We start from the raw sequence: 14,978 nt of genomic DNA, 5'->3' as shown, positions 1-14,978 counted from the left end.
CTCTGTCACCCTTCCTCTCTCCACCTATCCTATTTCCTCCCTACTTCTTTCCTTCCTCTCTGTCACCCTTCCTCTCTCCACCTATCCTATTTCCTCTCTACCTCTCTCTACCTCTCCTTGACCCATTCTCTCTCCACCTATCCTATTTCCTCTCTACCTCTCTCTACCTCTCATTGACCCATTCTCTCCAGCCACACCGACAAACAACACACACACACACACACACACACAGACAAACAAGCAGTTTAGTCGCCCGTAAAAAAGAGGCCTAATATCACAGAATTAAAATGGACAGGTGGCTTACACTATGTTCACCTGTATCAAATGAGGCTACTGACACGTTGCAGCGCGTTGCATTGTATAATAGAATCCATGGCAAATGGCATGTGATTATGTTGTAATGCATAGCTCCCAAATGTCCCTCTTTTGGAGGGACAGTCCCTCTTTGGGACCCCTGTCCCTCTTTCTTCCCCATTTGTCCCTCTTTCAGGACAGATGCACAGATCTGTGTAAATAAATGTATTTTTTCTACTGACAAATGTGTTTAATTGACTCTAAACTTTATTATCATCCTTTAAATCTATATATTTCTTATTTTCAGGTGTTATTAGGAAGAAATATGAACCACAATAGAAAGAGCCAACGTGGTTTGATTAAAAAAATATCATATTTTTCTTATAAAATCTTTATGATATGCGTAACTAGGGGTGTGCTGAGGGTGTGATTAGGGGTGTGGCAGAGGCGTTGCTTAAGTGTCCCTCTTTCTTATTTCACAAAGGTGGGAAGTATGGTAATGGTACATTCACATCAGCGTGCTAGCAGTGTGGTGTGGAGGAATCGGTTGACCTGACATGAGGTATATTGTGTGGTAATGGACTTTGTGCGTGTTTACAGTTGCGGTGAAGCATACCTTGAGTGTACTATATGCTTCAATATATGTGGCATAAAGCACAGATACCACGCAGGGAAACTTTTCCCCTCTTTTGCAATTTGGTTACGCAACACAACACCCCGGTATGAACCTAGCCTTACTATTGCCTTTGTCTGAAACATGGTGCACATGCAGGCTGAGCCTATATGTCTTCACTGTACCTATTCATTCACTTCCTTAGACTATACTAATCATATTTTTTTAGTATGGCTATTAATCATTTTCCCAGGTCCCGTGACATATCATCCTAAGCGTATTACTACTTCCTCACACCGTGTATAATGTTCTCACAGAATCACCGGGCATATTGGAATTTTACTTGAAGCATGCAGCTTCCACAGGTGTGATTATGATAATGTCGCCTCTCCAGTAAGTGCCGTAATATTTGCCTCAGAAGCAAGCACTGACAAAATGGTTGCTATGGAAATGCACAGAGATCCAGGGCAACCAATCCCTATGGGATGACATGTCTGAGACTCATTTAAAAATGACTCTCTCAATTTAACGTGCAAGTATGATTTTTTTTTTTTTTAAGTTTAAAAACTGATGTGTTGCATATTTTCTGATTGTGTGTTTAAACCTAATTTTACAACTTTAATCCATCATTTAGCTATGATTCATAGTTTGCAAAGTATGCTTGCTGAGATCCTGAATAAGAGAATCCTGCACTGCCTGCAAGTCTCGAGCAATCCTCTATATAACATAAACAAAATGAAGTCTTGTGTGAGAGTGGGAAGCAATGCGTCAGTCTTGAGTGAGTCACTTCTGTGGTACCTGACTTCAGTGCAGCAGATCATAATCTGAGGTTTACATTCATTTTTACGTTACTCAAGACAGATTTTTTTTGTTTTCACCTGATAATTTAAAGAGACACTGAAGCAAAAAAAAAAAAAGATATAATGAATTGGTTGCGTAGTACGGATAATTACTAGAACATTAGTAGCAAAGAAGATATTCTTATATTTTTTATTTTCAGTTATATAGTTTTTTTTATAACATTGCATCATTCTCTAATATTTGCAGTTTACACACTACTCAGCATTCTAAATGATTTTACAGAGCAGGCAGTGAACTTTTGAACTGTTCTCTGCAGGAAAAAAAAATACAGTGACTGACAGTTGAGATAACAAGCTTCAGAAGACAGAGCTCCCTGAGACGAGTTGTAGAGCTCAATGGCTTTTTTGCATACATAACAACTGGAATTTCTTAACTCTTCCTGTACTGAAAACAATATTAGACTTATGTCTCTGCTCCTAATGTTTTACTTCTTAGCTGTACTACGCATACAAATCATTATATCATAATTTTTTTTTTATTCAGAGTCTCTTTAAAAATGTTTAAGGAACTAGTTCCTGAATTCTCACTTGAACCGGGTCTTCAACGGCCAGCCAGATGGTCCGTTGTGGTCCATTCAGGGTCCGGAGCAGAAGCGTTTCCAAACCAGGCCCGGATTTCCATCACAGAAGCCTATAGGCACAGATGTCCTGGCACCCTGGACTTCACCCTCCGCGAACCCCCTGCAGATCCGCACCACAGTTATGCTGGCTGGGCATCTCTGCCTTACTTCCCCTGCCCAGCGTAGGCAGCCACAAGTGCCCACTAGTATTAGGTAGCCAGGAGTACCCTCAAAATTAAGTAGTTAGAGGTGCCCCCAAATATTACATAGCTAGAGGTGCTCAGGCTGAAGGGAGATCTTGTCAGTGGAATGCTGAGAGCTGGGTGAGTAACCTCTCATTTATGCTCCACTCAGGACTCCGGTAACTGTCGGTAATGTCAGATTTCTACTACCTACTGTAAGTGACAGCAACATAGAAGAAAAGTAATTTATGGCTCATTTTACTCTGGGAGAAATGTACTTCTCATTTGTATGTGTTTTAAATTTTAAGATTTTCGCGACAGTTCCTCTTTATGAAGGAAAACATTTATTTGTAATATTTCATATTTCACTGTTTAAAACGGAAATAAAAATGAAAAGAGATTTATTTAACTATGAAAGCTAATAAATAACAAAAAAACCTAATAAACACCTAATGCATAAAAAGGTCACTAGTCAGTACACACTCTCGCTATGCCTGCAGCTTCACATAGCTTGTTCTCGATTTGAACTCCTTTGGAAAAACATGATACAGGTTTGGAATTCTCTTTTATACAGAAGATAAATAATCTAATACAAGCGACCACAAGCATCCCGTAAATGGATCAAATAACAGAAAGAAGATACTGAGAAGCACGTTTTATGATCTGCTTATCTAAATAGTCTAAGTGCTCTATAAACTGCGTCCAACATTTTACTGTACTGTTAAACCCAGCATATCACCTCTTCCAATCTAACCTTATTTTATCTCATTCTAGACTAAACTCTATGCTTTATATTGATCCAGTTTACCGGAATGTCATATGATGCGTTTTAAAGTCAATCTGCACCCTATAGTATATGGTTACAAGTACTATAGACATTATTATTCTAGTATTTGCTTCGCTGCCCAGATGTTTGTGAAGGAGTAATCTGTTATTTCTGAAATGTAACTAATAAGTCACCTCCCCCTTTCTGAATTAAAGGTCGTACACTTTCAGCTTTGGTGGTTCCAAAGGCTGATCAGTCGATCATGTGACTTTATTCAGCTGGTCACATGACCCTCCCAGGTACTACTGCAGGCGGCCTCTTTGACGGTAAATATTTCTACAATGTTTACTTTAGCCACTAGAGGACCGCCTCACGCCAAAGGGCGTGATTGCGGTGGCTACCCCAGAACCGCGTAACACCAACTGACGTCAAGTCCTGGGGGAGTGTTTTGGAGTAGATCGCTGGGGCCGATGTGCGCGCTTCCCCGGTGATCGCCGCTAGGAGACTGTTAGATGACGATGCCGCCGTCTGTTTACATTGTACAGCGCTTTAGAGTCCTAAATTGTAAAAAATGGCCTGGTCACTAGGGGGCGTAAGCCTATGGTCCTGAAGTGGTTAAAGCAAACATGAAGTGAAAATAAACTTATGATACCGGTATAATGAATTGTATGTGTAGTACAGCCAAGAAATAGAACATTAGTAGCAAAGAAAAAGAGTCTCATACTGTTTTCCAGTACTGGAAGAGTTAAAAACCGTCAGTTGTTATCTATGCAAAAGAACTTCTCTGAGCTATTCGAGCCAACTTGGGTTTTCTTTTCTGAAGCACTTAAACAGCCAAAAAACAGTGAGAGGAAGCTGGAATAAGGTTTTACTGCAGGAAAGTTCAAAGGGTCATTATTTCTGCTTTGTTTTATAGCTTAAAAGACAGTGTGGTTTCAAAACTGCAACTGTTACAGTACGATGTAAAGTTATAAAAACAAAAAGCTATAAAACTGAAAATAAAAATGAGACTCTTTTCTTTGCTACTAATGTTCTATTAATTCGTAATCCGTACAACACATACTACACACACAATCCATTATCCCAGGTTTGCTTTAACCTTTTCCAGACTGCTGGCAGTAAATCCTACGCCGCACTGTGGCTGCTCTAGGCTGATGTGGCATAGGACTGACGCCACCCGCCGTTTCCGCTCCCGACGCGATCGTGCGGTACCCAAGAGGGGAGATTAAGCTGACATATGAGAGCTGACATCTCCCCTCAGTGATCAGAAGCCATCGCGTATGGCTACTGATCACGTGATCACTACGATCACCGGCGGATTGTAGTGATCACCAGTAAGAGCTGCGGCGGTAGGAGGGAAAGAAGAGGATTCACTCACCTTCCTGCCGTTCCCTTGGCGATCGGCGCTCCCTTCCGCTCTGGCCGGCATTCCCGCTCGCTCTGAAGTCGGTACCGGGTCCCAGCTTGATGACGTCATCAAGCCGCAACCTGGAATTGAGCAGCAGTGCGAGCGGGGATGCTGGCCAGAGCGGAGAGGTCCACTGCGGCTCATCGCTGGAGCCTGGTAGGTGAGTAAAGGCTGCTGGCTACAGGGGGGACAAACAGCCCAGCAAGCAACACTGACCCCCCCCCCCCCCACTCCAAAAGAAGGACAGTTGGGAGCTTTGCCAACATCTTCCGCAGCGCTGTACAGAGTATATTGTTTTGTCACTTAACTGTCCCTCAGAGGGACTCACAATCTATAATCTATAATCATATATGTATGTATCATATGGTACAATAATGTACAGGCATATGCAATGGACAGACATATATTCCCTCAAATGTTTGTGCTGTACAGTACAAATACTGATTGGACACTGTACAACCTCACAGGTGTGTGATTTCAAAACAGCTGAAGGAGGAGTGGTAAGGGATCAGAGGCGGTATAGTGTTGTCCTGCACCTACACATACAGTGCTAGCGGTAGGATCGACTGATACTGTGAGGTAGAAAGCAGTCACTGTCCTATCAATATCAAACTCAGGAGGGATCATTTGATTTGACATATCAAATCTATTTTATACACTGAGTAGCTACAAAATGAGAGGCTCCCTCTGATAACGAGTTGGTCCACCTCTAGCTCTGATCACAGCCGATATTCTTCTTGGCATGGACTCCACAAGATGTCGATACCATTGCTAAGGAATGTTGGCCCATGTTGACATAATGGCAACTCTAAATTGGGTCAGATTGGATGGTGGCATTTCCAAGCTTTGAAGTGATCTTTCGACTTCCACAAATGCTCAGTAGGGTTGAGGTCAGGGGACAGAGTTGGCCATGAAAGCAGGTTAAACAATGATTGATGTTCGTCAATCCAATTTGAGACAGACAGATCATGGTGGCAAGGGCACGCAACAGACATCTTTTCCTATTTTTCTCTGATACCAAAGGTACTCTTGATGGTCCTGCTGCTAAAGCCCATCCTTTGCAACGTCCATCTTGTCGTGCGTTAAGATATGCTTTGTGAGGCACCTGCATTGAATTCAGCTGTAATTTGTTGTGTTGTTGCCCTTCTGTTGCTGCGGACTATGCGTGCTACTCGCCTTTCACCTCTCTCTTTCACCAGCCTTTTTCGACCAGAATAGTCCTTATCGCTTGAATTTTTTTTCTCAACTGCCACCCTCTAAGCACCCGAGATACTATTGGGCGAGAAAATACTAAAAGAATCATCGTTTCAGGGATGTTAGTGCTAGCTCTTCTTGACGATTATCCCTTGTTCAAAGTCACTAAACTAAAATAAAAGTTTTATACATATCTGGGGCTTTCTATAGCCCCCTCCGCACCGATCACTCCCACGCCATCTTCCTCCGCCTCCTCGCTTGCTTGGTAGAAGCCCCGTTAGCTTGGCAAGTTGGGGCCAGTTGGTGCAGTAGTACTCCACAGACACAGAACACTACTGGCTACAGGAGTGCAGCAGGGCGTGCACATGCAGCAGGGCCACGCATTTGCAGTACGCACCAACCCTGCCAAGCTAATGGGGCTTCAATGCAGCAATCGAGGAGGCGTAGGAAGACAGCGTAGGATCGATCGGTGCGGAGGGGGCTGGAGGAAGCCCCAGGTATGTATAAAGCTTTTATTTTAGTTAGTCTCTTAAATCTTTCCTCTTACCCATTTTGACATTAACTTCTGTGATAACTAGGTCACTTTACGTCACTGTTGGACTGGTTTACTTTCAAATAAGGGGTGTCTCTAATTTTTCACTCAGTATAAATAGGATCCATTCAAACTTGAGAATTCGTTAAAGGGAACCTAAACTGAGAGGGATATGGATGTTTCCTTTTAAACAATACCAGTTGCGGGGCAGCCCTGCTGAGCTCTTTGGCCACAGCAGTGGCTGAATCACACACCTGAAACAAGCATGCAGCTAATCCAGTCTGACTTCAGTCAGAGCACCTGATCTGCATGCTTGTTGAGGGGCTGTGGCTAAAAGTATTAGAGGCACAGGATCAGCAGGAGAGTCAGGCAACTGGTATTATTTTAAAAGGAAAAATGTATATCCCTCTCAGTTTAGGTTCCCTTTAAGTGCAACTCACTTTTGTGCTGACAGCTATTTTTCCCGGAGAGCGGATGCATTTCCCATGTAGCCTATGGAGGAAAGCATCTGCCACGGTCTACAACTGGATCACAAATGGACTGTCGATGCAGACAGCTCACTGTCCGCTCCCGCTGGCCATTGGAGTCCAGCTCAAGTGTAAATCTAGCCTACCCGTCATTGATGTGTCAGCAGCAGGGAGAAGTGTGTCTCTGGTTCCCTACCGTATAATATCATTCCTACAGAGCAGTGATGTCATTCTGACAGTGGCATTTATCAGCGGAAGATTGTCAAGGTGTCCTTTGATGTAGCAGATGAGGGTTCAGGTTTCCTGGTACAAGAGCAACATCACTCTGTTAACAAGACAGTAATCTTCAGGTATGCACTATGCTCTGCTATAACGTGCATAATACGCAATTAATGGCTTTTAAACGCTGCCTGTGGCAAAGCGATTATGCTTCACTTTCCCTGTCAAAAACAGGCTTGTATCAGTGACAGAAGAGTCCCCTGTTCATGTTACGGAGCGCTGGGGGATAGAAACTATAACACTTCTCTCTGATAGCGTTTTCTGTTTTGGAAATACAAACAAGAACGGCCTCTACTCTTCACAATTCTTTCTATTTTATTTTTTTTTAAATGAATGGTGATTTCTAGTTTCACTTTATGTTTGTCACTTACAGTCCAGCCACAGTCTTCAAATTAAACCACATTAGTAACTAATACAGAATATTATGGTAATAATATTGGCTGGATTGATTTGAATCTCGGCTCTGCCTGTTCAGTAAGCCAGCACCTATTCAGTAGGAGACCTTGGGCTAGAATCCCTAACACTGCTACTGCCTATAAAGCGCATCCTAGTGGCTGCAGCTCTTGCACTTTAAGTCCGCCAGGAGATTAGCGCAATATAAATGTTCTGTGTCTTGTCTGAGTGTAATATTGGCGAATGAAAACAGTTAATAATAGTAATGAAACAGTTTAATATCTTACCAACATTTTGCTACAGCTTAACCTAACCCTATTCTAACACAGAACTTTCCCCCTGCCGCCTAACACACACACACGCGCACGCACGCACGCACGCACGCACGCACGCACACACACTTTCTGAAGCCTAACCCTAACTGTCGCCCCACCAAGCACAAACACCCTTACAAATGTAAAATTTTAACATACCAACGATGAAATATTTGATAACGTAAAACTTGTACATACAAATGATAAAATATTTTAAAAGTATGTGCAAGTAAGAAAGGGAAAATCATTTTCTAACTTGACACACACAGACTTGTATGGATGCTGTCATTTTTAGCACATAAGGAAGAAGAATTCCTAATAGCAAGTTGCGCACCCCCGCTGTTTGTTTTTTGTTTGCGAGCTGGAGAGACACACCTGTGAGCCGAGTGAGTCATACGGAACTATACAATATTGCTTTTCAGCTCCTCAGTACAAGAATAGCCGAGACACTGTCACCGTTCCTATACGTAATTTGTGGTTGTCTAGCAAGAAAAGTAAACAATTGTCTGATTTAAAAAAAAGCCTGCGTTGAATTTGCTATAAGAGAGTGAAAAGCTGGTCAGAAGAGGAATGCACAGAACTCATCTCCATCTGACAGACAGTAGAGTGATGATTTAAAGCGGACCCAAACCAAACATTTTTTTAATTCAAAATATTTAGTTGCACCACTCTGACACATACAAAGATAAATAAACACTCCTTCAAGCCTATGAGCATTTCAGTGCATGCTTTTCACCCTTCTCTTTCCATAACTAGGATTATACAGGTGGCAGCCATTAGCAATTCCTCCTTTGCTGGACACCATCTACTTCACCAGTTTGCCGGATTCTGTCCCGGTAATTTGAAAGGAAGGGAGGGGTTTCTCCAATAAATGTAAAATATTTTATATTTGTCATCATGCAGCTCAAAAAAGGCAGCTATTTATTATTATAATTTAAAAAATAGATTTCATTTCTGAAATCTATTATTTTTAATTTGGGTCCACTTTAATTAGGCTGAACTTCAAGCTGCTATTGGCTGTGAAAGTAAAATGTAGTGAATGTGGAATGTAGGGCTGGAACAGGGCCGTCCAGAGGGTCCTTAAGTGGGGGTGCTCAAACTTAAAAAAGGGGCCTCACCCCCATCACAAGCCCCTTAGTGGCCGTGCTGCACAATGCCTTCCAATCGGTTTCAGCACACAGACCATGCAATCTGTGGTCGCAATCGGTGCGCAGAAACCGCTGAGATTTTGGCAGCAGACCGACTAAAAAGGAGCCTGTGAGTTAGGGTACTACAAATTACACACTATTTCAGGGTATAACTGCCACCACCTCTGTTACCATGGGACAGAGGAACTCACTGACTGGCTGACTCTAGACCTGCAAATAGAAAACGGTTAAACACACTCTATTTTATCTAGGTATCCACAATAGTAGCGACTCTTCAGAAGCCAGGGTTCAGTTTTTGTGTTGCTGAATAATAGGTGTAGCCGAACAAAAAAAATGACGTTAGCGCCGTTTATTATATATGCAATATAAATAATTAATATATACAGAAAATCATTAAAATCAACAATTATAGAAACATTAGTAGCCAGTATGAAAATAAAAACTGAGAAAATACTTAAGTTCATGGAAATATGTCCTTCTGCGAAAAGAAATGCAAAGTCCTTGGTTTCAGAATCATAGACCTTTAGGCATATTTTGTAATCCAAGCAGATGTTACAGTTCCAAGATGGCTGCTGGGTGGTCCTCTGCCCAGCAGCAAGTCTAGTTGTAATCCAGATAATGTTAAGATGGAGGACTGAAGTCCGCCTGCTGGCAATGTGCTTTTGATGAAGCTGGTTTGGGGTAGTGTTGGGCGAACAGTGTTCGCCACTGTTCGGGTTCTGCAGAACATCACCCTGTTCGGGTGATGTTCGAGTTCGGCCGAACACCTGACGGCCAAGCCAAAACGTTCGGGGAACGTTCGGCTAGCGCTGTGATTGGCCGAACGGGTCACGTGGTTCGGGCCCGAACGCGCTCTGATTGGCCGAACGGTCACGTGGTTCGGGTAAATAAATACCCGAACCACGTCATATCTCCGCCATTTGTCTGTGGGTTTAGCTTTGGGTAGGCAGGCAGGGTAGTTCGCTCTCCAGCCACGCAAGCCAGGGTCCCCCCCAGTCATTGTGTGTCGCTGCTGGGAACAGTAGTACACCGCTCGCTCAGCCACACTATATATAGCATTGTTTACTGCCACTGTGTACCTCGCTCAGCCACGCTATATATATAGCATTGTGTTTTCTGACACTCTGTGTACACGGCTTAGCCTGACTAATATAGCATTGTGTGTACTGCCACTGTGCACCTCGCTCAGCCACGCTATATATAGCATTGTGTGTACTGCCACTGTGCACCTCGCTCAGCCACGCTATATATAGCATTGTGTGTACTGCCACTGTGCACCTCGCTCAGCCACGCTATATATAGCATTGTGTGTACTGCCACTGTGCACCTCGCTCAGCCACGCTATATATAGCATTGTGTGTACTGCCACTGTGCACCTCGCTCAGCCACGCTATATATATAGCATTGTGTTTTCTGACACTCTGTGTACACGGCTTAGCCTGACTAATATAGCATTGTGTGTACTGCCACTGTGCACCTCGCTCAGCCACGCTATATATAGCATTGTGTGTACTGCCACTGTGCACCTCGCTCAGCCACGCTATATATAGCATTGTGTGTACTGCCACTGTGCACCTCGCTCAGCCACGCTATATATATAGCATTGTGTTTTCTGACACTCTGTGTACACGGCTTAGCCTGACTAATATAGCATTGTGTGTACTGCCACTGTGCACCTCGCTCAGCCACGCTATATATAGCATTGTGTGTACTGCCACTGTGCACCTCGCTCAGCCACGCTATATATAGCATTGTGTGTACTGCCACTGTGCACCTCGCTCAGCCACGCTATATATAGCATTGTGTGTACTGCCACTGTGCACCTCGCTCAGCCACGCTATATATAGCATTGTGTTTTCTGACACTCTGTGTACACGGCTTAGCCTGACTAATATAGCATTGTGTGTACTGCCACTGTGCACCTCGCTCAGCCACGCTATATATAGCATTGTGTTTTCTGACACTCTGTGTACACGGCTTAGCCTGGCTCTATAGCATTGTGTGTACTGCCACTGTGCACCTCGCTCAGCCACGCTATATATAGCATTGTGTTTACTGCCACTCTGTGTACACCGCTCAGCCAGACTATATACCGTTGTTTACTGACACTCTGTGTACACCGCTCAGCCAGACTATATACCATTGTTTACTGACACTCTGTGTACACGGCTCAGCCTGACTATAAAGCATTGTGTGTACTGCCACTGTGCACCTCGCTCAGCCACGCTATATATAGCATTGTGTTTTCTGACACTCTGTGTACACGGCTTAGCCTGGCTATATAGCATTGTGTGTACTGCCACTGTGCACCTCGCTCAGCCACGCTATATATAGCATTGTGTTTACTGCCACTCTGTGTACACCGCTCAGCCAGACTATATACCGTTGTTTACTGACACTCTGTGTACACCGCTCAGCCAGACTATATACCATTGTTTACTGACACTCTGTGTACACGGCTCAGCCTGACTATAAAGCATTGTGTGTACTGCCACTGTGCACCTCGCTCAGCCACGCTATATATATAGCATTGTGTTTTCTGACACTCTGTGTACACGGCTTAGCCTGGCTCTATAGCATTGTGTGTACTGCCACTGTGCACCTCGCTCAGCCACGCTATATATAGCATTGTGTTTACTGCCACTCTGTGTACACCGCTCAGCCAGACTATATACCGTTGTTTACTGACACTCTGTGTACACCGCTCAGCCAGACTATATACCATTGTTTACTGACACTCTGTGTACACGGCTCAGCCTGACTATAAAGCATTGTGTGTACTGCCACTGTGCACCTCGCTCAGCCACGCTATATATAGCATTGTGTTTTCTGACACTCTGTGTACACGGCTTAGCCTGACTATATAGCATTGTGTGTACTGCCACTGTGCACCTCGCTCAGCCACGCTATATATAGCATTGTGCTTTCTGACACTCTGTGTACACGGCTTAGCCTGACTAATATAGCATTGTGTGTACTGCCACTGTGCACCTCGCTCAGCCACGCTATATATAGCATTGTGTTTTCTGACACTCTGTGTACACGGCTTAGCCAGACTATATAGCATTGTGTGTACTGCCACTCTGTGTACACCGCTCAGCCAGACTATATAGCATTGTGTTTACTTCCACTCTGTGTCTGCTGGGCCTGGGAACAGTAGTACACCGCTCACCCGCCACTGTATAGCATTGTGCTCTGTGTCGCTGCTGGGAATAGTGGTACTGTATAGCATTTCTGTACTGCCACTGTACTGCTGCCAGTCAGCGTGTACTGTAAGGATAAGTGAAATGAGGAAGAAATCCGGTGAAAGAGGAAGGGGCAAGGGAAGAGGTGTTTCCCCTGACGGTTCACGTACAGGCCACAGGGGAGCACCCAAGAAAACCCACTCAATACCGCCCATGTTGTCCAGGACAACAACCCTCACAAATCCAAAAGAACAGGACCAGATAATTACTTGGATGACCTCTCAAGCGTCCAGCAGTGGGTTAAGCAGCACCAGCACATCACGCACGAGGTCCGAGTCCTCAGCCAGTTACAAGGAGCCAGTGGGCACAAAGCTGACACAACCGGCAGCGACACCACGCACACAACTGCCAGATAACCAGTCCTATGAATTACCTCAGGACACAATGGGGTATTCGCAGGAGCTATTCCCAGCCCAACAAACTTCCACCTATGAAAGGTCAATGGAGGAACAGCCAGAAATGTTGTGCCCGGATTCACAACCATTAACTGTGGGAAATGCACCGCGCACTGAAATACAAGGCGAGTCCGAGGAGGACTCGGAAACCCAAATCCCAGAGCAAGTTGGGCAGGAGGGGTTGCAATTGCAGGAGGTCGGCCGACAAGATCTGGAAGACGTCGTTGGAGTGAGCTGCGCAGAGGTTGTTCTGGGGAGCTCTACTCCACGGCGGCGGCCCCCCACAATGACATATGACGAGTTTGAGGAGATGGAAGAGGAGGGTATGGACAATGTGGACAGAGACCCAGATTTTATTTGTGAACGAGAACATCGCCGTCGTAGCAGCAGCACAGATGAGTCTGTTGAAGAACCCACTGCTGCACGAGTTCGCCTTGTGCCACAAGGTAGGCGGCGCGCAATTTCAGGCACCACAAGCGTGGAAGTTAGAGTGAGAGGCAAAAGAGGAGGAAACAGAAATCGCCAGCAAGGAGGCAGGTGCTCCAAAGTCTGGGCTTTCTTTGAAGACTGCACTGAGGATGTTACCATGGCGATTTGCAAGGTGTGCAAGACTCGCCTGAGCAGGGGGAAAAGTATTAACAACCTCTCCACCACCAGCATGAGCCGCCACATGCTATCCAAACATCCCACTCTGTGGGCAAACGCGGCAGGACAGGGTACCAGCAACACTGCCTCCCTTGGGTTCACCAGACTCACCACCAGACCCGCCTCAGCAGCAGCAGTAGCCCAGCCATTGCGTGGTTCACAACATTCACAAACATCAGACGACGCTGACACTGTCACTTTCCGGAGTAGTGCTCTTGATGTCTCCCAGTGTTCATCAAACACAACAACCAACAGCCCTTCCGTGTGCAGCGCTACGGTTCAGTTGTCTGTGTCGGAGATGTTTGAGCGCAAGAGGAAATTGCCAGCAAATGACCCCCGGGCCGTGGCAGTAACAGCCAGCATAGCCAAGCTTCTGGCCTGCGAAATGCTGCCATATCGAGTGGTGGAGACAAACAGCTTCAAGGGCATGATGTCAGTGGCCATCCCACGTTACGTGGTTCCCAGCCGCTACCACTTTGCGCGCTCTGCAGTGCCTGAGTTGCATGAGCACGTGGTCAGCAAAATAACCCGAAGCTTGAAGAATGCCGTTGCCTGCAAGGTTCACCTCACCACTGACACTTGGACGAGTGCGTTCGGCCAGGGTCGATACATCTCCCTTACCGCGCACTGGGTGAACCTTGTGGAGCCTGGCAGCGATTCCTCACCTGCTACGGCGCGGGTGTTGCCCACGCCGCAAACAGCTGCACCGCCGTCCCTCCCACTGGATAACAACAGCAGCACCTACCTCTCTGACTCCTTCTCCTCCAACGCATCTCAAAGCTGTACCTCATCCGGAAACGCTAACCCAGCAGCAGTAGGATCGTGGAAGCAGTGCAGCACAGCTGTTGGCATGCGTCAGCAAGCGTTGCTGAAGCTGATATGCCTTGGGGATAAGCAGCACACAGGGGAGGAAATTTGGAAGGGAATAAAGGAACAGACGGATTTGTGGCTGGCACCGCTGGACTTGAAACCGGGCATGGTTGTGTGTGATAATGGGAGTAATCTCATTCGCGCTTTAAGGTTGGCTAAGCTGACACACATCCCTTGCCTGGCGCACGTGATGAACCTAGTAGTTCAGCGGTTCCTGAGGACATACCCAGGCGTGGCCGATCTTCTGTTGAAGGTGCGTCGAGTGGCCAAACATTGTAGAAATTCCAGTACTGCTTCGGGGGCACTCACCAAGATGCAGGAGCGCTTCAATCTCCCCCACCATCGCTTGCTGTGTGATGTCCCTACGCGCTGGAATTCTACGCTGCACATGCTAGCACGCTTTTGTGAGCAGAAGAGTGCAGTGGTCCAGTACATGACGGCGCAGTACCGAGGCGCATCCGGCCAGCTGCCAAGCTTCTGTGGATCCGATTGGGCCAACATGTTGGACCTCTGCCAAGTCCTCCAAAATTTTGAGCAATCCACGTTGCTTGTGAGCAGTGACAACTCTTCAGTCAGCATTACCATACCACTGCTGTGTTTACTGAAGAGGTCAATGTTGAAAATCAAGGAAACAGCTGTCATGATGCAACTGGGGGAATCTGAAGGAGAAAACGATCAGCGTGATGGTACCAACATCAGGCCATCCGCCTCAGGGAACGCTGGCCCCAGCAGCTATGACGAAGAAGAGGAGGAGGAACAGCTGGAGTTGGAGCAGGAATTTCATGCCACCACTGACGAGGGCCAGAGCGGTGC

The sequence above is a fragment of the Hyperolius riggenbachi genome, chromosome 1 (genome assembly GCF_040937935.1).
Source record: "Hyperolius riggenbachi isolate aHypRig1 chromosome 1, aHypRig1.pri, whole genome shotgun sequence".
Taxonomy (NCBI): domain Eukaryota; kingdom Metazoa; phylum Chordata; class Amphibia; order Anura; family Hyperoliidae; genus Hyperolius; species Hyperolius riggenbachi.
Note: the sequence above shows the minus strand (reverse complement) of the source record.